We start from the raw sequence: 14,843 nt of genomic DNA on the forward strand, positions 1-14,843 counted from the left end.
GTCTTAGCTTTTTTGTGGACTTCTTTATGTATGGATGTTCCAACCTAATACCCCTTTTTATTCCCCTTTTTATTACATGGCAACCATATTACATCCATAGGCCCTTTTACGGGCCTTTTAGTGGTTGCGGTTGAGCCACTCGGCGAAATGGGTCTCTTTCCTTCGATTGGAAAAAGACACTATGTAACACCGAAAAATTTTAAATTTATTTTATTCATTTTTATTTCATAAAAATGCACATTATCCTATATAAACACTTTTTATTTAAAAATCATCAACAAGGTTTTCAGAACATTATGAAATTTCAGGATCTGTATTCATCACTCTTTTCTCTTGTGTGTGTACAATCGAGCCGCCGCCTTCCAGCGATTCTGAAGAACCTGAAACACATAACACATAACACGGTAAGCACAAAGCTTAGTGAGTTCCCCAAAATACCGCATACAACACATACGCCGCTCGACACTATAATACGAACCTCCGGTCGATGTGTCTCAGCGGGACCCTCCAGTCCCGTAGCTCGTTGGACCCTCTGGTCCGATCATAGCTCGTTGGACCCTCCGGTCCGGTCTATAACATCATACAACATACATATATCACATAGCACATAATCTCATACGCAACACATAAGACCCTCTAGTCAACACATAATACCACTCTAGGTAACGTATAGTGAGAAGACTCACCTCGGGTAATTCTCGAAAAGTCTCGAACTCGAAATACCGATCTAGCCGCCGCCTAATCACATTAATAAATACTCTAAATCAGCAGTGGCTCTCAAAGGCTAGACAAGTCTCGTACTATGCTTCCCAAAAGGGTAAAAGACCATTCTACCCCTCCCCTGGCCCAATAGTCCATTGGTTGACTAAACCCTAAAAGTCAACGGAAGTCAACGGTCCGACTTTGACCAGACTCGTCGAGTCAGGCAACGACTCGGCGAGTCCACACGCGTAATCAGATTCCTCACAAGGTCTCACTCGACTCACTGAGTCACCCACCCAACTCATCGGGTCTCAACTGATCACGAAACTCGGGTAAGCTCAATCCGACTAGTCGAGTCCTCCTATGGACTCGGCGAGTCTCCTCCATGACCAAACTCATCTGACCTTCTAAGGTCAGATCTGCTTCACCAACTTGTAGATCTATCCTTCTAGCACCCACATATCACGTAAAGGTCCAAACTTTACGTCCATGCATCATGATTAGAGCCATAAATGAAGAAATAGCCATCTAAATGGAAACCTAGGCTCAAACTCTCTATGTAACTGCATAAAGCTGAACATAAGGGACTCTCTGGACCTCCCATGGTCCAGATCTAAGGCTTATTCCACATTGGGACCTCAAACATTCCATAACCCTCTAAAGAGAATGGTTAAGAAACCCTAGATTCATGAAATCAACACAAACAGGAGAAATGGTCCGATTTGTTACCTCAAAGTGAAGCTCCAGGCTTCATAACCTCAGTACATCAACCCCCTCTGGTCCCTCTTGCTAGAATCTCATCTTCTCTTTAGAAATGACACACCAAAATGCTCAAGATGGCTCTTCTTTACTCTCTAAGCTCTCAAGGATGATTTAGGGTTTCTCCAGGGTAAGGATAGTCGCAATTGAAGACCCTAAGGCTCTTTAAATAGGTCCCAAACCCAGACAATTAGGGTTTTCCACCACAGCGCCGACTCGACGAGTCCAATTCTCGACTCATCGAGTCCATTCATTTAAACACGTCACCTGATCGCGCCCCTACTCGACGAGTTAATCCACCAACTCGCCGAGTCCCTTCGATTAAATCATAATATATAAATAATATAATACATACCCAAGAATCTGGATGTTACAATTCTCCCCCACTTGAATTAGATTTCGTCCTCGAAATCGCTCCTTGACCCCACATAATTAGAATCCAAAACACCCGTAAGATACCACCGTAGGATCTCATACCACACCAATATCACTAAAGAGGACACCTCCCGTACGAAATATCCTCATGCCACCTTCTACCAGAATCATCAATTCTGACAACTCACTGTTCCTCTGATTCTTCCTAACGAAAACCATCGATCGACTATCGATCATCCATACCACTCGCACCACCTGCTCCTTATCCCGCTCAAAGGAGCGAAAGGATCACGCTACACGGGGAACCCATCCCCTGCACTATCATCGAAATCTCGTATGAACAAAGACTCTCAAAACCTTGCCTTCTAACTCAGGGAAATGTTTTTGTTTAATCAAAATCATCTACTAACTTATAGAAATCTCAAGCCTTAACTTCCTTCCAGATCTCCCTTTTCCAACCCTGAGCACCAGGTTACCCACGACTTTCACTATTGAACCTCCCAAGAAGATCCATGCATGACACACCACTTCCTTTTCACAACAAGTGTTTCAATCCATGGTGACACACAAGTCACCAATTCTCGCTATCCCCAACGAACACTAAAATCCACACTCGAATATCAGCTCACTCCTGACACTTGACATCTAAGGCTCAAGAATTTCGTGCAACTCACTACACTATCCCATCCAAACACTGAACCTCTGGTCTTGATTCCAGATGACAACTAACTTTTCAGAAAAGTGCTCATTCTCTGAATCTGAAACCTCATATCGCCTTCCCGACGCACTACTAAAATCAAACTCATCTCAAGAGTTTGATCAATCCCCGGGTTGGACCACTCGCCCCAAGAACCACTCATTTCGAGACTGATGACTCGCAACCCACACTTAACTCACTCATCTACAACAACCACGACTCCATCTAATATAACCACTCCAGACAAATGAGATAACCACAATCCCGTCCCTGATTTAACCATCAGGCTCCCATACCTCATATATTTGGGCTACCCAATCCAAACAACCTTTTCGCGTTATGCTCGGATCATAGAATAGTTTATCCCAACATTCTCTTACTGACTAGACAGTACTACCACCCTCGTAGTATCTCAACCCTTCCTTGATTAGTGCATGCTATGGCTCCCCGTGGCATCACTACAACCTCTCTCTGATCCGTGAGTACTACGGCTCGCGTAGCATCTCCCCAACCTCTCTGATCTGTGAGTACTACGGCTCCCCGTAGCATCACCCCAACTGAAACAACCCAGAAATACGACCCGAAAATTTCATTTTTAATATAACCAAAAGTCATAAAACCGAGTATCATATAATAAAACCATACGCTACGTATCTCAACCATACTAAAATACTGTGAGAAAGCTATGTCACAACTGTATCAAAACAAATCTAAGAAAACTGTATCAACTCCCAGGACAAAAACTGAAACTGTGGTGTGTGCGATGCCATCATCCCGAGCTCTTCCCTTTACTTGTGGAAGTACCTGAACCCAAAAACAGAAACCGTAAGCACGAAGCTTAGTGAGCTCCCCCAAACTACCAGATACCACACAATGACAAATAAAGCACATACTGGGCCTTGCCCACTGCATCAGACCGAAGTCCGGAACTAACTGCATCGGACCGAAGTCCAGAATTGACTGCATCGGACCGAAGTCCGGAACTAACTGCATCGGACCGAAGTCCGGAACTAGCTGCATCGGACCGAAGTCCGGAACTGCCTGAACATAGCATAATATAAACACATATTTGCTAACATAACACATATACTGCATCGGACCGAAGTCCGGAACACATAACACAAAAGATGCTTGATTCACAAAGACATCAAGCACTCTAACTACTGCATCTGACTGAAATCCGGGACTACTGCTAACTAAACGGGTCGGCATTGTGGCCATAGACCCGTTCCTACTAGAAGGAAACTCACCTCGTGAACTGGCTGCTGTGTGCATGGCTCTGGAAGCTATCTGATGCTGCTCCGGTATCTCCCCGGCTACAATTCCATAACACACTCAATCAAATACTAATCACTGCATTGGGGTAAAATGACTCTTTTACCCCTGGTCAAAGTCAACTCTCCCGGTCAAAGTCAACCTACAGTTGACCTGACTCGCCGAGTTGGGCCGCCAACTCGCCGTGTCTCTATTCTCATTTCTCAACCCTACTCGTGGCTACTCGTCGAGTATGGCATCAACTCGACGAGTTCCCTTTTGATTCAAAAACTCAGGCAATCTGCATCCGACTCGCCGAGTCGTATGAACAACTCGACGAGTTGTTCTTCGAGCTAAGAAGATTGCCTTGGACTCGCCGAGTTGTATGAACAACTCGTCGAGTTCCTCCATTACCGAGTTTGACCTCCAACTCACTGAGTCCACTCTACTACTCACTGGTCCCCACTCGGCATCACTCAAAAGGGGAAAAATCGGGGACTCACGACTCGACTCGTCGAGTCGTTCTTCCGACTCGCCGAGTCGCTTGCATGCAGCTACTCTAGACTCGATTCTGCTTGAATCCAACGTATAAAACTTATAGATTTGGGCTCCCTTAGCTCGATTAGCACGTAAAGATTCTATCTTTACGTGCCTATAAGCATCCATGAAGATAATAAGGCTCAAAAAGCATAATAAAGGCTAGATCTAGGGTTCTCATGCAAAGCATCTTCAAAAAGGCAATAGATCCGGGCTCTACAACTCCTAAATGAACAGATCTAGGGATATCTCGACCTATTAAGGCATCCATACAACTATAAGGTTTGGAAATTACATCAAACTAGCCCTAGAAGTGTTCTAATGGAGGTTTAAAGCATAAAACAGAAGGAATCCGAGAAATACCTCAATGAACTCTGATTTTGACCTTGGATCTTTTCTCTACACCTCTTCCCTTTGGTCCTTTCTTCTTTCTCTTCTTCAAACCTTCAAGGATTCACACAAAACACTATAATCAATCAATGAATGGCTAAGGGTTTTCTCACAGGCTCTCTGAGGGTGAAGGAGGCGAGTTTGGGGCACATAACATTGCTTAAATAGTGAGCAACCCGGGGATTTAGGGTTTCTTCCTGGCAGGCAGACTCGCCGAGTCCCGAATATGGACTCGCCGAGTCGCCGACTTACACGTGCTCGAAATCCCGTCCCTACTCGACGAGTCGGGCTATAGACTCGCCGAGTCCCTCTTGAAAACTTATAAATAAATATCATGGAAGCAACTTACCAGAGACGGGTCGTTACACCAACCTCCCTGATCCGTGAATACTACGGCTCTCCGTAGCATCACCCTAACCTCTCTGATGCGTGAATACTACGGCTCCCTGTAGCATCACTACAACCTCTGCTCTAAGCCACTGAACTGCGGCTCCCCGTAGTCTTACCGCACCAGCCCTTACCTCTTCATAATCTCACTTTCACGTAGACGCCACACCACGATCATGAACTTATGCCCTGCGGACCGGCCATGCGTAGGTGTACACACCTACTCAAGCTATGCACTGCTATTTCTGACAACATCTGAACACACCTTTCCCTGCTGCAAATCACCTTCCCGAATAATCTTACCTGATGTCATTTGGCCATAGGGTTCTCACCGGAACCGTACTCACTTGATACCCACTATCTGCCTCCGACTCACAATTCCAAAATAATCCGAACTTAATGACATCATATTCCGATACTTCAGGACACCATCACAACATCCCACGATGCCTTTTCTCAATCACTGATCTCACACTCACTGCATCATACACGGATACCGCCTCCCTTCATTAGAATCTCGAAATCGATCTTCATCTTGCAACACTTGCAACCTCGAAGTATTCCCTTTCCAAATTGAACACAAGACATCGCCATTAACCCGTAACTCGACTACAAGGACCCAGAAATTCACCCATTGCTGATCGCTACTCATACCATCTTACTCATACCGACTCCAAAATTAACTAACAGACCAATTGTTGCTTTTCTTGGTGAGGAGATCACATTCTGAACATATACCTGTCAACCTCTGCTGTTGCTCTCTGAACTCAAGGACTTAACTGTCTCGTCTTGTTTTACACACTGAAATTTTGACCTGAAAAACCTCTCTGACCAATGGCCTCCTGCCATAGAATCACTCATTCCTTCCTGATCATGCACGACATACATCATCTCACTTGCACCTCACCCTATCCACCAATTTTGCCCTGAACCCATGAATCTGCCACATAATCACTATAACCAGTCCTCTAACTGCCTCTGCACAATTCTCAAATCCCTTCAGCAATTACCTGGTTCTCCCCCACTTAGGGTTCGAACCATCGCCAATTGGCGCACTTTCAATCCATCCACAAACTGCTTCCATTAATAACATCACATCTATTCTCTAATTGAGCTACGCAACGCTTGATGATCTCCCCGATTAGAAACCTAGCAATACCAAATACTCAGAATCACAGACGAAGCCCTCATAACTTCTCCTCATGGCTTCCTTTAATCATTCAGGACCTCATACTGCCCCATAATTAGACATCCCAACTGCCCCGATTCACCCAATACTCTCCGTTTCCACCATTGGCTCTATGGTACAAGAAATACTTCACCACGGACAAACCGCTCAAACACCCTGAAAAGATCCCCACCAGTACTACTCCACGACCTCCAATTTCTGAAGCCAGAAACTCGATAGCTCATTCCCCTTCTCAAGAACGGAAACCACGTAACTCTCGCCATAGAAGGTGATGGCTCATCCATCAGTCGATGGCTTGACTCGAACCCCACTTCTTCAACAACATCATCCCACTTATCCTTAAGCCGTGCAGTTTCCGCTGGCACATCACAAATAAAATCTCTTAAAACGAATCTCATTTCTCTTTCAAGCATACTCCCTCAAACTCATTCAAATTGGCCCTCAAGCCGCATACTCTCTCATACCTGATCTCGGTATAATCAACCTAATGGCATAACTGGTAGGACCAGTAACACTAATCATCGCAGCCATGGTACTCGAACCATGTTGCTATCTCTCTGTAACAGCCCGGAATCCCAGGTATTATTAAAATTATGTTTTTGGGGTGGTTTAAGAGGGGACTCGGCGAGTTGGAGCTTAGACTCGCCGAGTAGGATCGCGGACTTGGTCGCGGGTCCGCGACTGGACTCGACGAGTCCAGATATGGACTCGGCGAGTCGACGCTGTTCAGCAGAAACCCTAACCGTTCAGTTTGGATCGTATTTAACGCCTCTTAGGCCGTCATTTTCAGTCTTTTGGTCAATTGAGAGGAACCCTAATCGCTGTGGACGCCTAGAGCAAGGGAGAAAGCTTTGGAACTTGGAAGAATTGGTTAGGCAAGAAGAAGAGGGTTTTGGCTAAAGGAATATCAAGGAGGATTGAGTCCTGAGATTTGGGGGACACAGAGAGTGCGTTTTCAGGTAATACTCGGACCAAATCTGTTACTTTGATGTATTTATGAAATTAGGGTTTATAGAACCCATTTAGTGATTTAATGAAGTAATGCCTTGTTATCCCACGACTATAGTTTTGTATTAGGACCTTTAGAGGTCCAGAAGGTCCCATGAATGTGTACTTCGGGACGAGATCTATCTCAGGAAGCAGTTACCCGTCTGCATGGCATGGACTCGCCGAGTTGTTCTTCAGACTCGGCGAGTAGCTTGAAGAATTACTGGGACTCGCCGAGTTGTTCATCAGACTCGGCGAGTGGAGTCGGGGTGGCCCCGCGATTCTTCCACGAGGACCTCGTCGAGTCAAGAGGGATACTCGACGAGTAGAAAGGGAATATTCAGGATTTTGTGAGGACGACTAGACTCGCCGAGTCGCCATGGTACTCGCCGAGTCCAGTCGAGTTGACCGTTGACCGTTGACCAGAGTTGACCTAAGTCTGACTTCTTAGGGATAGTCACACTTAGATGATATGAGTGTTAATGAGTTATATAATGTTATAGGAGGGTTGTAGCTCGTTGGTTTGTGCGCGAGTGATTTCAGGAGTTGCTAGCTTTCAGCACTTACGAGGTGAGTCTTCTCACTATACTGTACCCGGAAGGGATTGACTGTGTGACCGTAGGGTCGAATATGATATGCGATATGTATGCTGTATGTGGTATGTTATATGTTATATGTGCTATGTATGCTATGGGCCGGAAGGCGATATGATGTGTGATGGACCGGAAGGTCGGCGTGGGTAAGGCCGGAAGGTTTACCCAGCAGGGACGGAAGTCCCCTGAGACACATGGACCGGAAGGTCGGGCCGGAAGGCAATGTTATGTGGACCAAATGGTCCGGGCCGGAAGGCGTATGAGCGTAAGTTGTATATTAGGGAACTCACTAAGCATTTATGCTTACAGTTATTATGTATGTATGCGTTTCAGGTACTAGCGAGGACCGTGGGAAGGCGCCGGCATGATCGATACACACTGAAGAATGTTTCATGATCTTGGGAGTTTGAATAATTGTATTGACTGAATAATTAAACCGTTTATGCCTTGGTTTTTAATGGAAATATTTATGTTTTAAAAATGAAAAATTTTGTTTGAAAACTTGAGTTGTTACAATTGGTATCAGAGCCTTGGTTTGAGGGATTCGGGTGCACCTTCGGGGGTAACTGAACTCAGACCGAGGATTTGAGGAAACTTTTCAAATAAAGGCATAAACTTTTGTAAATGAGTTTTGTGGTAAGCAAGAAAGAAGCAGTGTGTATGATCAGTCAGCGCCCGAACGGTAAAAGATCCCCAAAATACCTTACAATATTATATGATATGAATTGTTATGCATGCTAGAAGACTAGGTCTTCATGATAGGACTAGAGTGGCCTGATTCGTGATGCCTTAGTCTAGGGAAGTTGCCTGTATGTGATGCTTTGCTAGTATGCGGGTAGATAGAGCGTATCATAAGTAGAGTACTCACTATCTGGTGTTTGGGGAGGAGGACTTGGGATGAACATTGATGCGGTGTGGTCGGTAGTATTGGGCCCGTACTACCGAGGACATCGGGTCAGTGGGAGGCCCAAGTAAGAATCCCTGGATATCTGGGACTGAGTAGGATTGCGTGTCGAGTACGATTATACTCGGTAGAATCTCTGATAGTTTTATGTTGTATTTCAGAGATATTATGGTTAGACCGCGGCACGGGGCAAGTACGAGCGGTGTGAGTGACGAGGATATTCGTCAGATGATCCACGAGGAGGTGGCGGCGGCGATCCGGGCTGAGATCCCGGAGATGTTTGGGTCTATCAAGACCACCCTGATGGAGACGTTCGACGAGCGGTACGCCGCATTGACTGAGGCTGCAACCGCTGCAGCTACCGCAGCTGTGGCCGCTGCTAGGCCACAGGGGGGTGATTCATTGCTGTTCCGAGAGTTCAGCAACACGAAGCCACCAGAGTTCGATGGGACGCAGGATCCGATTGCTGCGATGAGGTGGATCGCAGATATAGAGGGGTGCTTCTATACTTGTTCATGCCCGGAGCACCTGAGAGTACGGTTCGCTTTGAACCAGCTCCGTCTGGGGGCGAAGGACTGGTGGAAGTTCGTGACAGCGAATTTCACTTTGGCAGAGACTACAGCGGTGACATGGGAGGGGTTTACTGCCATGTTCAGGGATGAGTACGTTCCCCCAGTGGAGAGGGAACGATTGGTGCAGGAGTTCTTAACCCTCAAGCAGGGTACCGATTCTGTTGCGGTGATTACACGGAAGTTTCATGAGAGGGCGATGTTTTGCCCTGAGCTGGTGTCCTCAGAGCAGGCTCGGATGAGCCGATACTTGGGTGTCTTGAGGAGGGATATTCGGGAGTTTGTGTCAAACTCCACTTACCATACTTTTGCTGAGCTTCAGGCGAATGCCAGGAAGCGTGAGATCGAGTTGGAGACCCAGGCTAGGGAGGAGGCCGAGTCTCAGCGGGTGGATCGGCGACCGGCTCAGTTCCAGCCGGCAGCCAAGCGGACCAAGTCCGCTGATTCGAGGACAGGAGGTTCGAAGGGTCGCACTTGCGGGAAGTGCGGCAAGAGTCATGATGGAGTATGTCGATCTGGTGCTTGCTACAAGTGTGGCAAGGAGGGGCATATTGCTAGGGAGTGCCCCAAGGGATTTTCGGTTTGCTTTCATTGCAACCAGACTGGCCATAGGAAGGCTGAGTGCCCTCAGCTTCTTCAGGGATCTGCACCTGCTGCCGGAGTTCCTGCGACTCGACCGGTGAAGGCCGAGGCCCCGAGGGCTCGGGGAAGAGCCTTTCAGCTGACAGCGGAAGAGGTCCGCGCTGCGCCCGATGTTGTGGCAGGTATGTTGTAATTCATGTAATTATTTTAATGTCGATATGTTATGCTTATGTTATTATACGCGTAGGTACTTTCCTTGTGAACTCTGTGCCTGCCTTAGTGTTATTTGACTCGGGTGCGAGTAGGTCCTTTGTGTCCTTGGCCTTTAGTCAGCATATTGGCGTTAGTCGTGAGTCGTTGAGTCGACCTTTGAGAGTCTCTATAGCTGACGAGAAGGTGATTTGTGCTACGGAGGTTCTTCGGGGATGTGTACTAGAGATTTTCGGGGTTGGATTTCCGATTGACCTGATTCCTATCGCGATGGGGGATGTCTGTGTCATCGTGGGCATGGACTGGTTGAGCCGGTTCGGCGCTGTCATCGATTGTGAGCGTCAGTTGGTGACTATACGAGACCCAGGTGGGGGAGTTCTTTCGGTATACGGCGAGGGTACCCGTTCGGGATCAGCTTTTTGTTCGGCCGCTAGGGCAAGGCAGAGTTTACGTCAGGGCTGTAAGGGTTTCGTGGCGTATGTGATGGATACGCGGGAGGTTTCTGAGAAACCGAAGTCAGTTGAGGAAGTTCCGGTGGTGCGCGAGTTTTCAGATGTCTTTCCCGAGGAGTTGCCGGGAGTACCGCCTGTGAGGCAAGTAGAGTTTAGTATCGATCTGGTTCCGGGGGCAGCGCCTATTGCCAAGGTGCCCTATCGTCTTGCACCTCCAGAGATGCAAGAGTTGTCCTCGCAACTCCAGGAGTTGCTGGGAAAGGGATTCATTCGGCCGAGCAGCTCGCCATGGGGAGCACCTATTCTGTTCGTCAAAAAGAAGGATGGTTCACACCGGATGTGCATTGATTACCGGGAGTTGAACAAGCTAACGGTCAAGAACCGTTACCCGTTGCCGAGGATCGATGATTTATTCGATCAGTTGCAGGGAGCATCTTGGTTTTCCAAGATCGATCTGAGGTCAGGATACCATCAGGTGAGAGTTCGGGATGAAGACGTCCAGAAGACAGCGTTTAGGACGCGATATGGACATTATGAGTTTGTGGTGATGCCTTTTGGACTCACCAATGCCCCGGCTGTGTTCATGGATCTCATGAACAGGGTATGCAGGCCGATGTTGGATCGGTCGGTGATCGTATTTATCGACGACATTCTGGTGTATTCGAGATCGAGAGAGCAGCATGAGGAGCAATTGAGGGAGGTCCTTGAGGTATTGAGGTCGGAGAAACTTTATGCAAAGTTCTCCAAATGTGACTTCTGGTTGCGGGAAGTTCAGTTTCTAGGACATGTGGTTAATCAGAAAGGGATATTGGTCGATCCGGCCAAGGTTGAGGCGGTGATGAGTTGGGAGGTGCCGAAGTCACCTTCTGAGATCAGAAGTTTCCTTGGGTTGGCAGGGTATTATCGGAGATTTATCAAGGATTTCTCCAAGATCGCAGTGCCACTCACCAGATTGACCCGGAAGGGTGTTACGTTCTCATGGGGGCCCGAGCAGCAGACCTCCTTTGAGACACTTCGCCAAAGATTGTGCGAAGCCCCGGTTTTAGCTCTTCCAGAAGGGATGGAAGATTTCGTGGTATATTGCGACGCGTCGATTTCGGGATTGGGTGCAGTGTTAATGCAGAGGGGTCATGTGATAGCTTATGCGTCGAGGCAGCTGAAGCCTCATGAGGCGAGATATCCCACGCATGATTTAGAGTTGGGGGCAGTGGTGTTCGCTCTCAAGATTTGGCGTCACTACTTGTATGGGGTTCGATGTACGATATACACGGACCATAAGAGTTTGAAGTATTTGATGGATCAACCCAACCTAAATATGCGTCAGAGGAGGTGGTTGGATGTGGTCAAGGATTATGATTGTGAGATCCTGTACCACCCAGGCAAGGCTAATGTGGTAGCCGATGCATTGAGTCGCAGGGCGGAGAGCACTCAATTGCGAGACGTATGCTTGAGACTGACTGTGATGACTCCAGTATTGGACGCCATTTGTGGGGCCCAGGCGGAGGCCGTGCGACCAGAAATGCAGAAGAAAGAGCGGGTTGTGGGGTTAATCTCAGAGTTTGTCAAGGATAGTCGAGGCCTTATGACGTTTCAGGGTCGTATTTGGGTACCGTTCGTAGGCGGTACGCGTACTACCTTGATGGAAGAGGCTCATAGATCGAAATTCTCGATCCATCCTGGTGCTACAAAGATGTATTTGGATTTAAAGAAGGAATATTGGTGGCCCTGTATGAAAAGGGACGTGGCATGGTTCGTTGAGAGGTGCTTGACCTGCCGTAGGGTTAAGGCTGAGCACCAGAGACCGCATGGCAAGTTACAGCCATTGGAGATCCCCGAGTGGAAGTGGGAACAGATTGCTATGGATTTTATCACCAAATTGCCGAGGACTGCTAGGGGAGTTGACGCAATTTGGGTGATCGTGGATAGGTTAACAAAGAGTGCACACTTCCTTGCCATCAGTGAGAGTTCTTCGGCGGAGAAATTGGCGGAGATATACGTGAGAGAGGTGGTATCTCGGCACGGAGTGCCGATCTCGATTGTGTCCGACCGTGATGTGCGCTTTACTTCCAGATTCTGGAAGAAATTTCATGAGGAGCTGGGTACTAAATTGCATTTTAGTACCGCATACCATCCCCAGACAGACGGTCAGAGCGAGCGGACAATTCAGACACTGGAGGACATGCTCCGAGCGTGTGTGTTAGACTTCGGGGGTAGTTGGGATGCGTATTTGCCATTGGCAGAGTTTTCCTACAACAACAGCCATCATTCGAGCATTGGTATGCCGCCTTTCGAGCTGTTGTATGGTAGGAGGTGTCGGACTCCCATCTGCTGGGGAGAGGTGGGACAGAGAGTGATGGGCGGCACGGAGATCATACTCCAGACGACAGAGCAGATTCAACAAGTGAGACAAAGATTATTGACTGCCCAGAGCCGACAGAAGAGTTATGCAGACAGGCGCCGATCCGAGCTTGAATTTCAAGTCGGCGACTTCGTTCTCCTGAAAGTCTCTCCTTGGAAAGGAGTGATTCGGTTCAGGAAGAGAGGCAAGTTGGGGCCCCGGTATATTGGGCCATTTCGTGTGATTGCAAGGATAGGTCGGGTAGCCTATCGGTTGGAGTTGCCAGCGGAGTTGGGTCAGATCCATGACACTTTTCATGTGTCGCAGTTGAGGAAGTGCATAGCCGATGAGTCGGCAGTAGTTCCATTGGAGGATATTCAGGTGGATGCGAGCTTGAATTACGCGGAGAGACCAGTGGCTATCAGGGATCGGAAGATCAAGGTTCTGAGGAACAAGGAAGTACCCCTGGTGTTGGTTCAATGGCAACACCGTAAAGGGTCAGAAATGACTTGGGAACCGGAGCGCGAAATGCGGGAGCAACATCCGGAACTATTTGCAGAATGAGACTTCGAGGGCGAAGTCTAATCCAAGTGGGGGAGAATTGTAACAGCCCGGAATCCCAGGTATTATTAAAATTATGTTTTTGGGGTGGTTTAAGAGGGGACTCGGCGAGTTGGAGCTTAGACTCGCCGAGTAGGATCGCGGACTTGGTCGCGGGTCCGCGACTGGACTCGACGAGTCCAGATATGGACTCGGCGAGTCGACGCTGTTCAGCAGAAACCCTAACCGTTCAGTTTGGATCGTATTTAACGCCTCTTAGGCCGTCATTTTCAGTCTTTTGGTCAATTGAGAGGAACCCTAATCGCTGTGGACGCCTAGAGCAAGGGAGAAAGCTTTGGAACTTGGAAGAATTGGTTAGGCAAGAAGAAGAGGGTTTTGGCTAAAGGAATATCAAGGAGGATTGAGTCCTGAGATTTGGGGGACACAGAGAGTGCGTTTTCAGGTAATACTCGGACCAAATCTGTTACTTTGATGTATTTATGAAATTAGGGTTTATAGAACCCATTTAGTGATTTAATGAAGTAATGCCTTGTTATCCCACGACTATAGTTTTGTATTAGGACCTTTAGAGGTCCAGAAGGTCCCATGAATGTGTACTTCGGGACGAGATCTATCTCAGGAAGCAGTTACCCGTCTGCATGGCATGGACTCGCCGAGTTGTTCTTCAGACTCGGCGAGTAGCTTGAAGAATTACTGGGACTCGCCGAGTTGTTCATCAGACTCGGCGAGTGGAGTCGGGGTGGCCCCGCGATTCTTCCACGAGGACCTCGTCGAGTCAAGAGGGATACTCGACGAGTAGAAAGGGAATATTCAGGATTTTGTGAGGACGACTAGACTCGCCGAGTCGCCATGGTACTCGCCGAGTCCAGTCGAGTTGACCGTTGACCGTTGACCAGAGTTGACCTAAGTCTGACTTCTTAGGGATAGTCACACTTAGATGATATGAGTGTTAATGAGTTATATAATGTTATAGGAGGGTTGTAGCTCGTTGGTTTGTGCGCGAGTGATTTCAGGAGTTGCTAGCTTTCAGCACTTACGAGGTGAGTCTTCTCACTATACTGTACCCGGAAGGGATTGACTGTGTGACCGTAGGGTCGAATATGATATGCGATATGTATGCTGTATGTGGTATGTTATATGTTATATGTGCTATGTATGCTATGGGCCGGAAGGCGATATGATGTGTGATGGACCGGAAGGTCGGCGTGGGTAAGGCCGGAAGGTTTACCCAGCAGGGACGGAAGTCCCCTGAGACACATGGACCGGAAGGTCGGGCCGGAAGGCAATGTTATGTGGACCAAATGGTCCGGGCCGGAAGGCGTATGAGCGTAAGTTGTATATTGGGGAACTCACTAAG

The sequence above is a fragment of the Lactuca sativa genome, chromosome 6 (genome assembly GCF_002870075.4).
Source record: "Lactuca sativa cultivar Salinas chromosome 6, Lsat_Salinas_v11, whole genome shotgun sequence".
Taxonomy (NCBI): domain Eukaryota; kingdom Viridiplantae; phylum Streptophyta; class Magnoliopsida; order Asterales; family Asteraceae; genus Lactuca; species Lactuca sativa.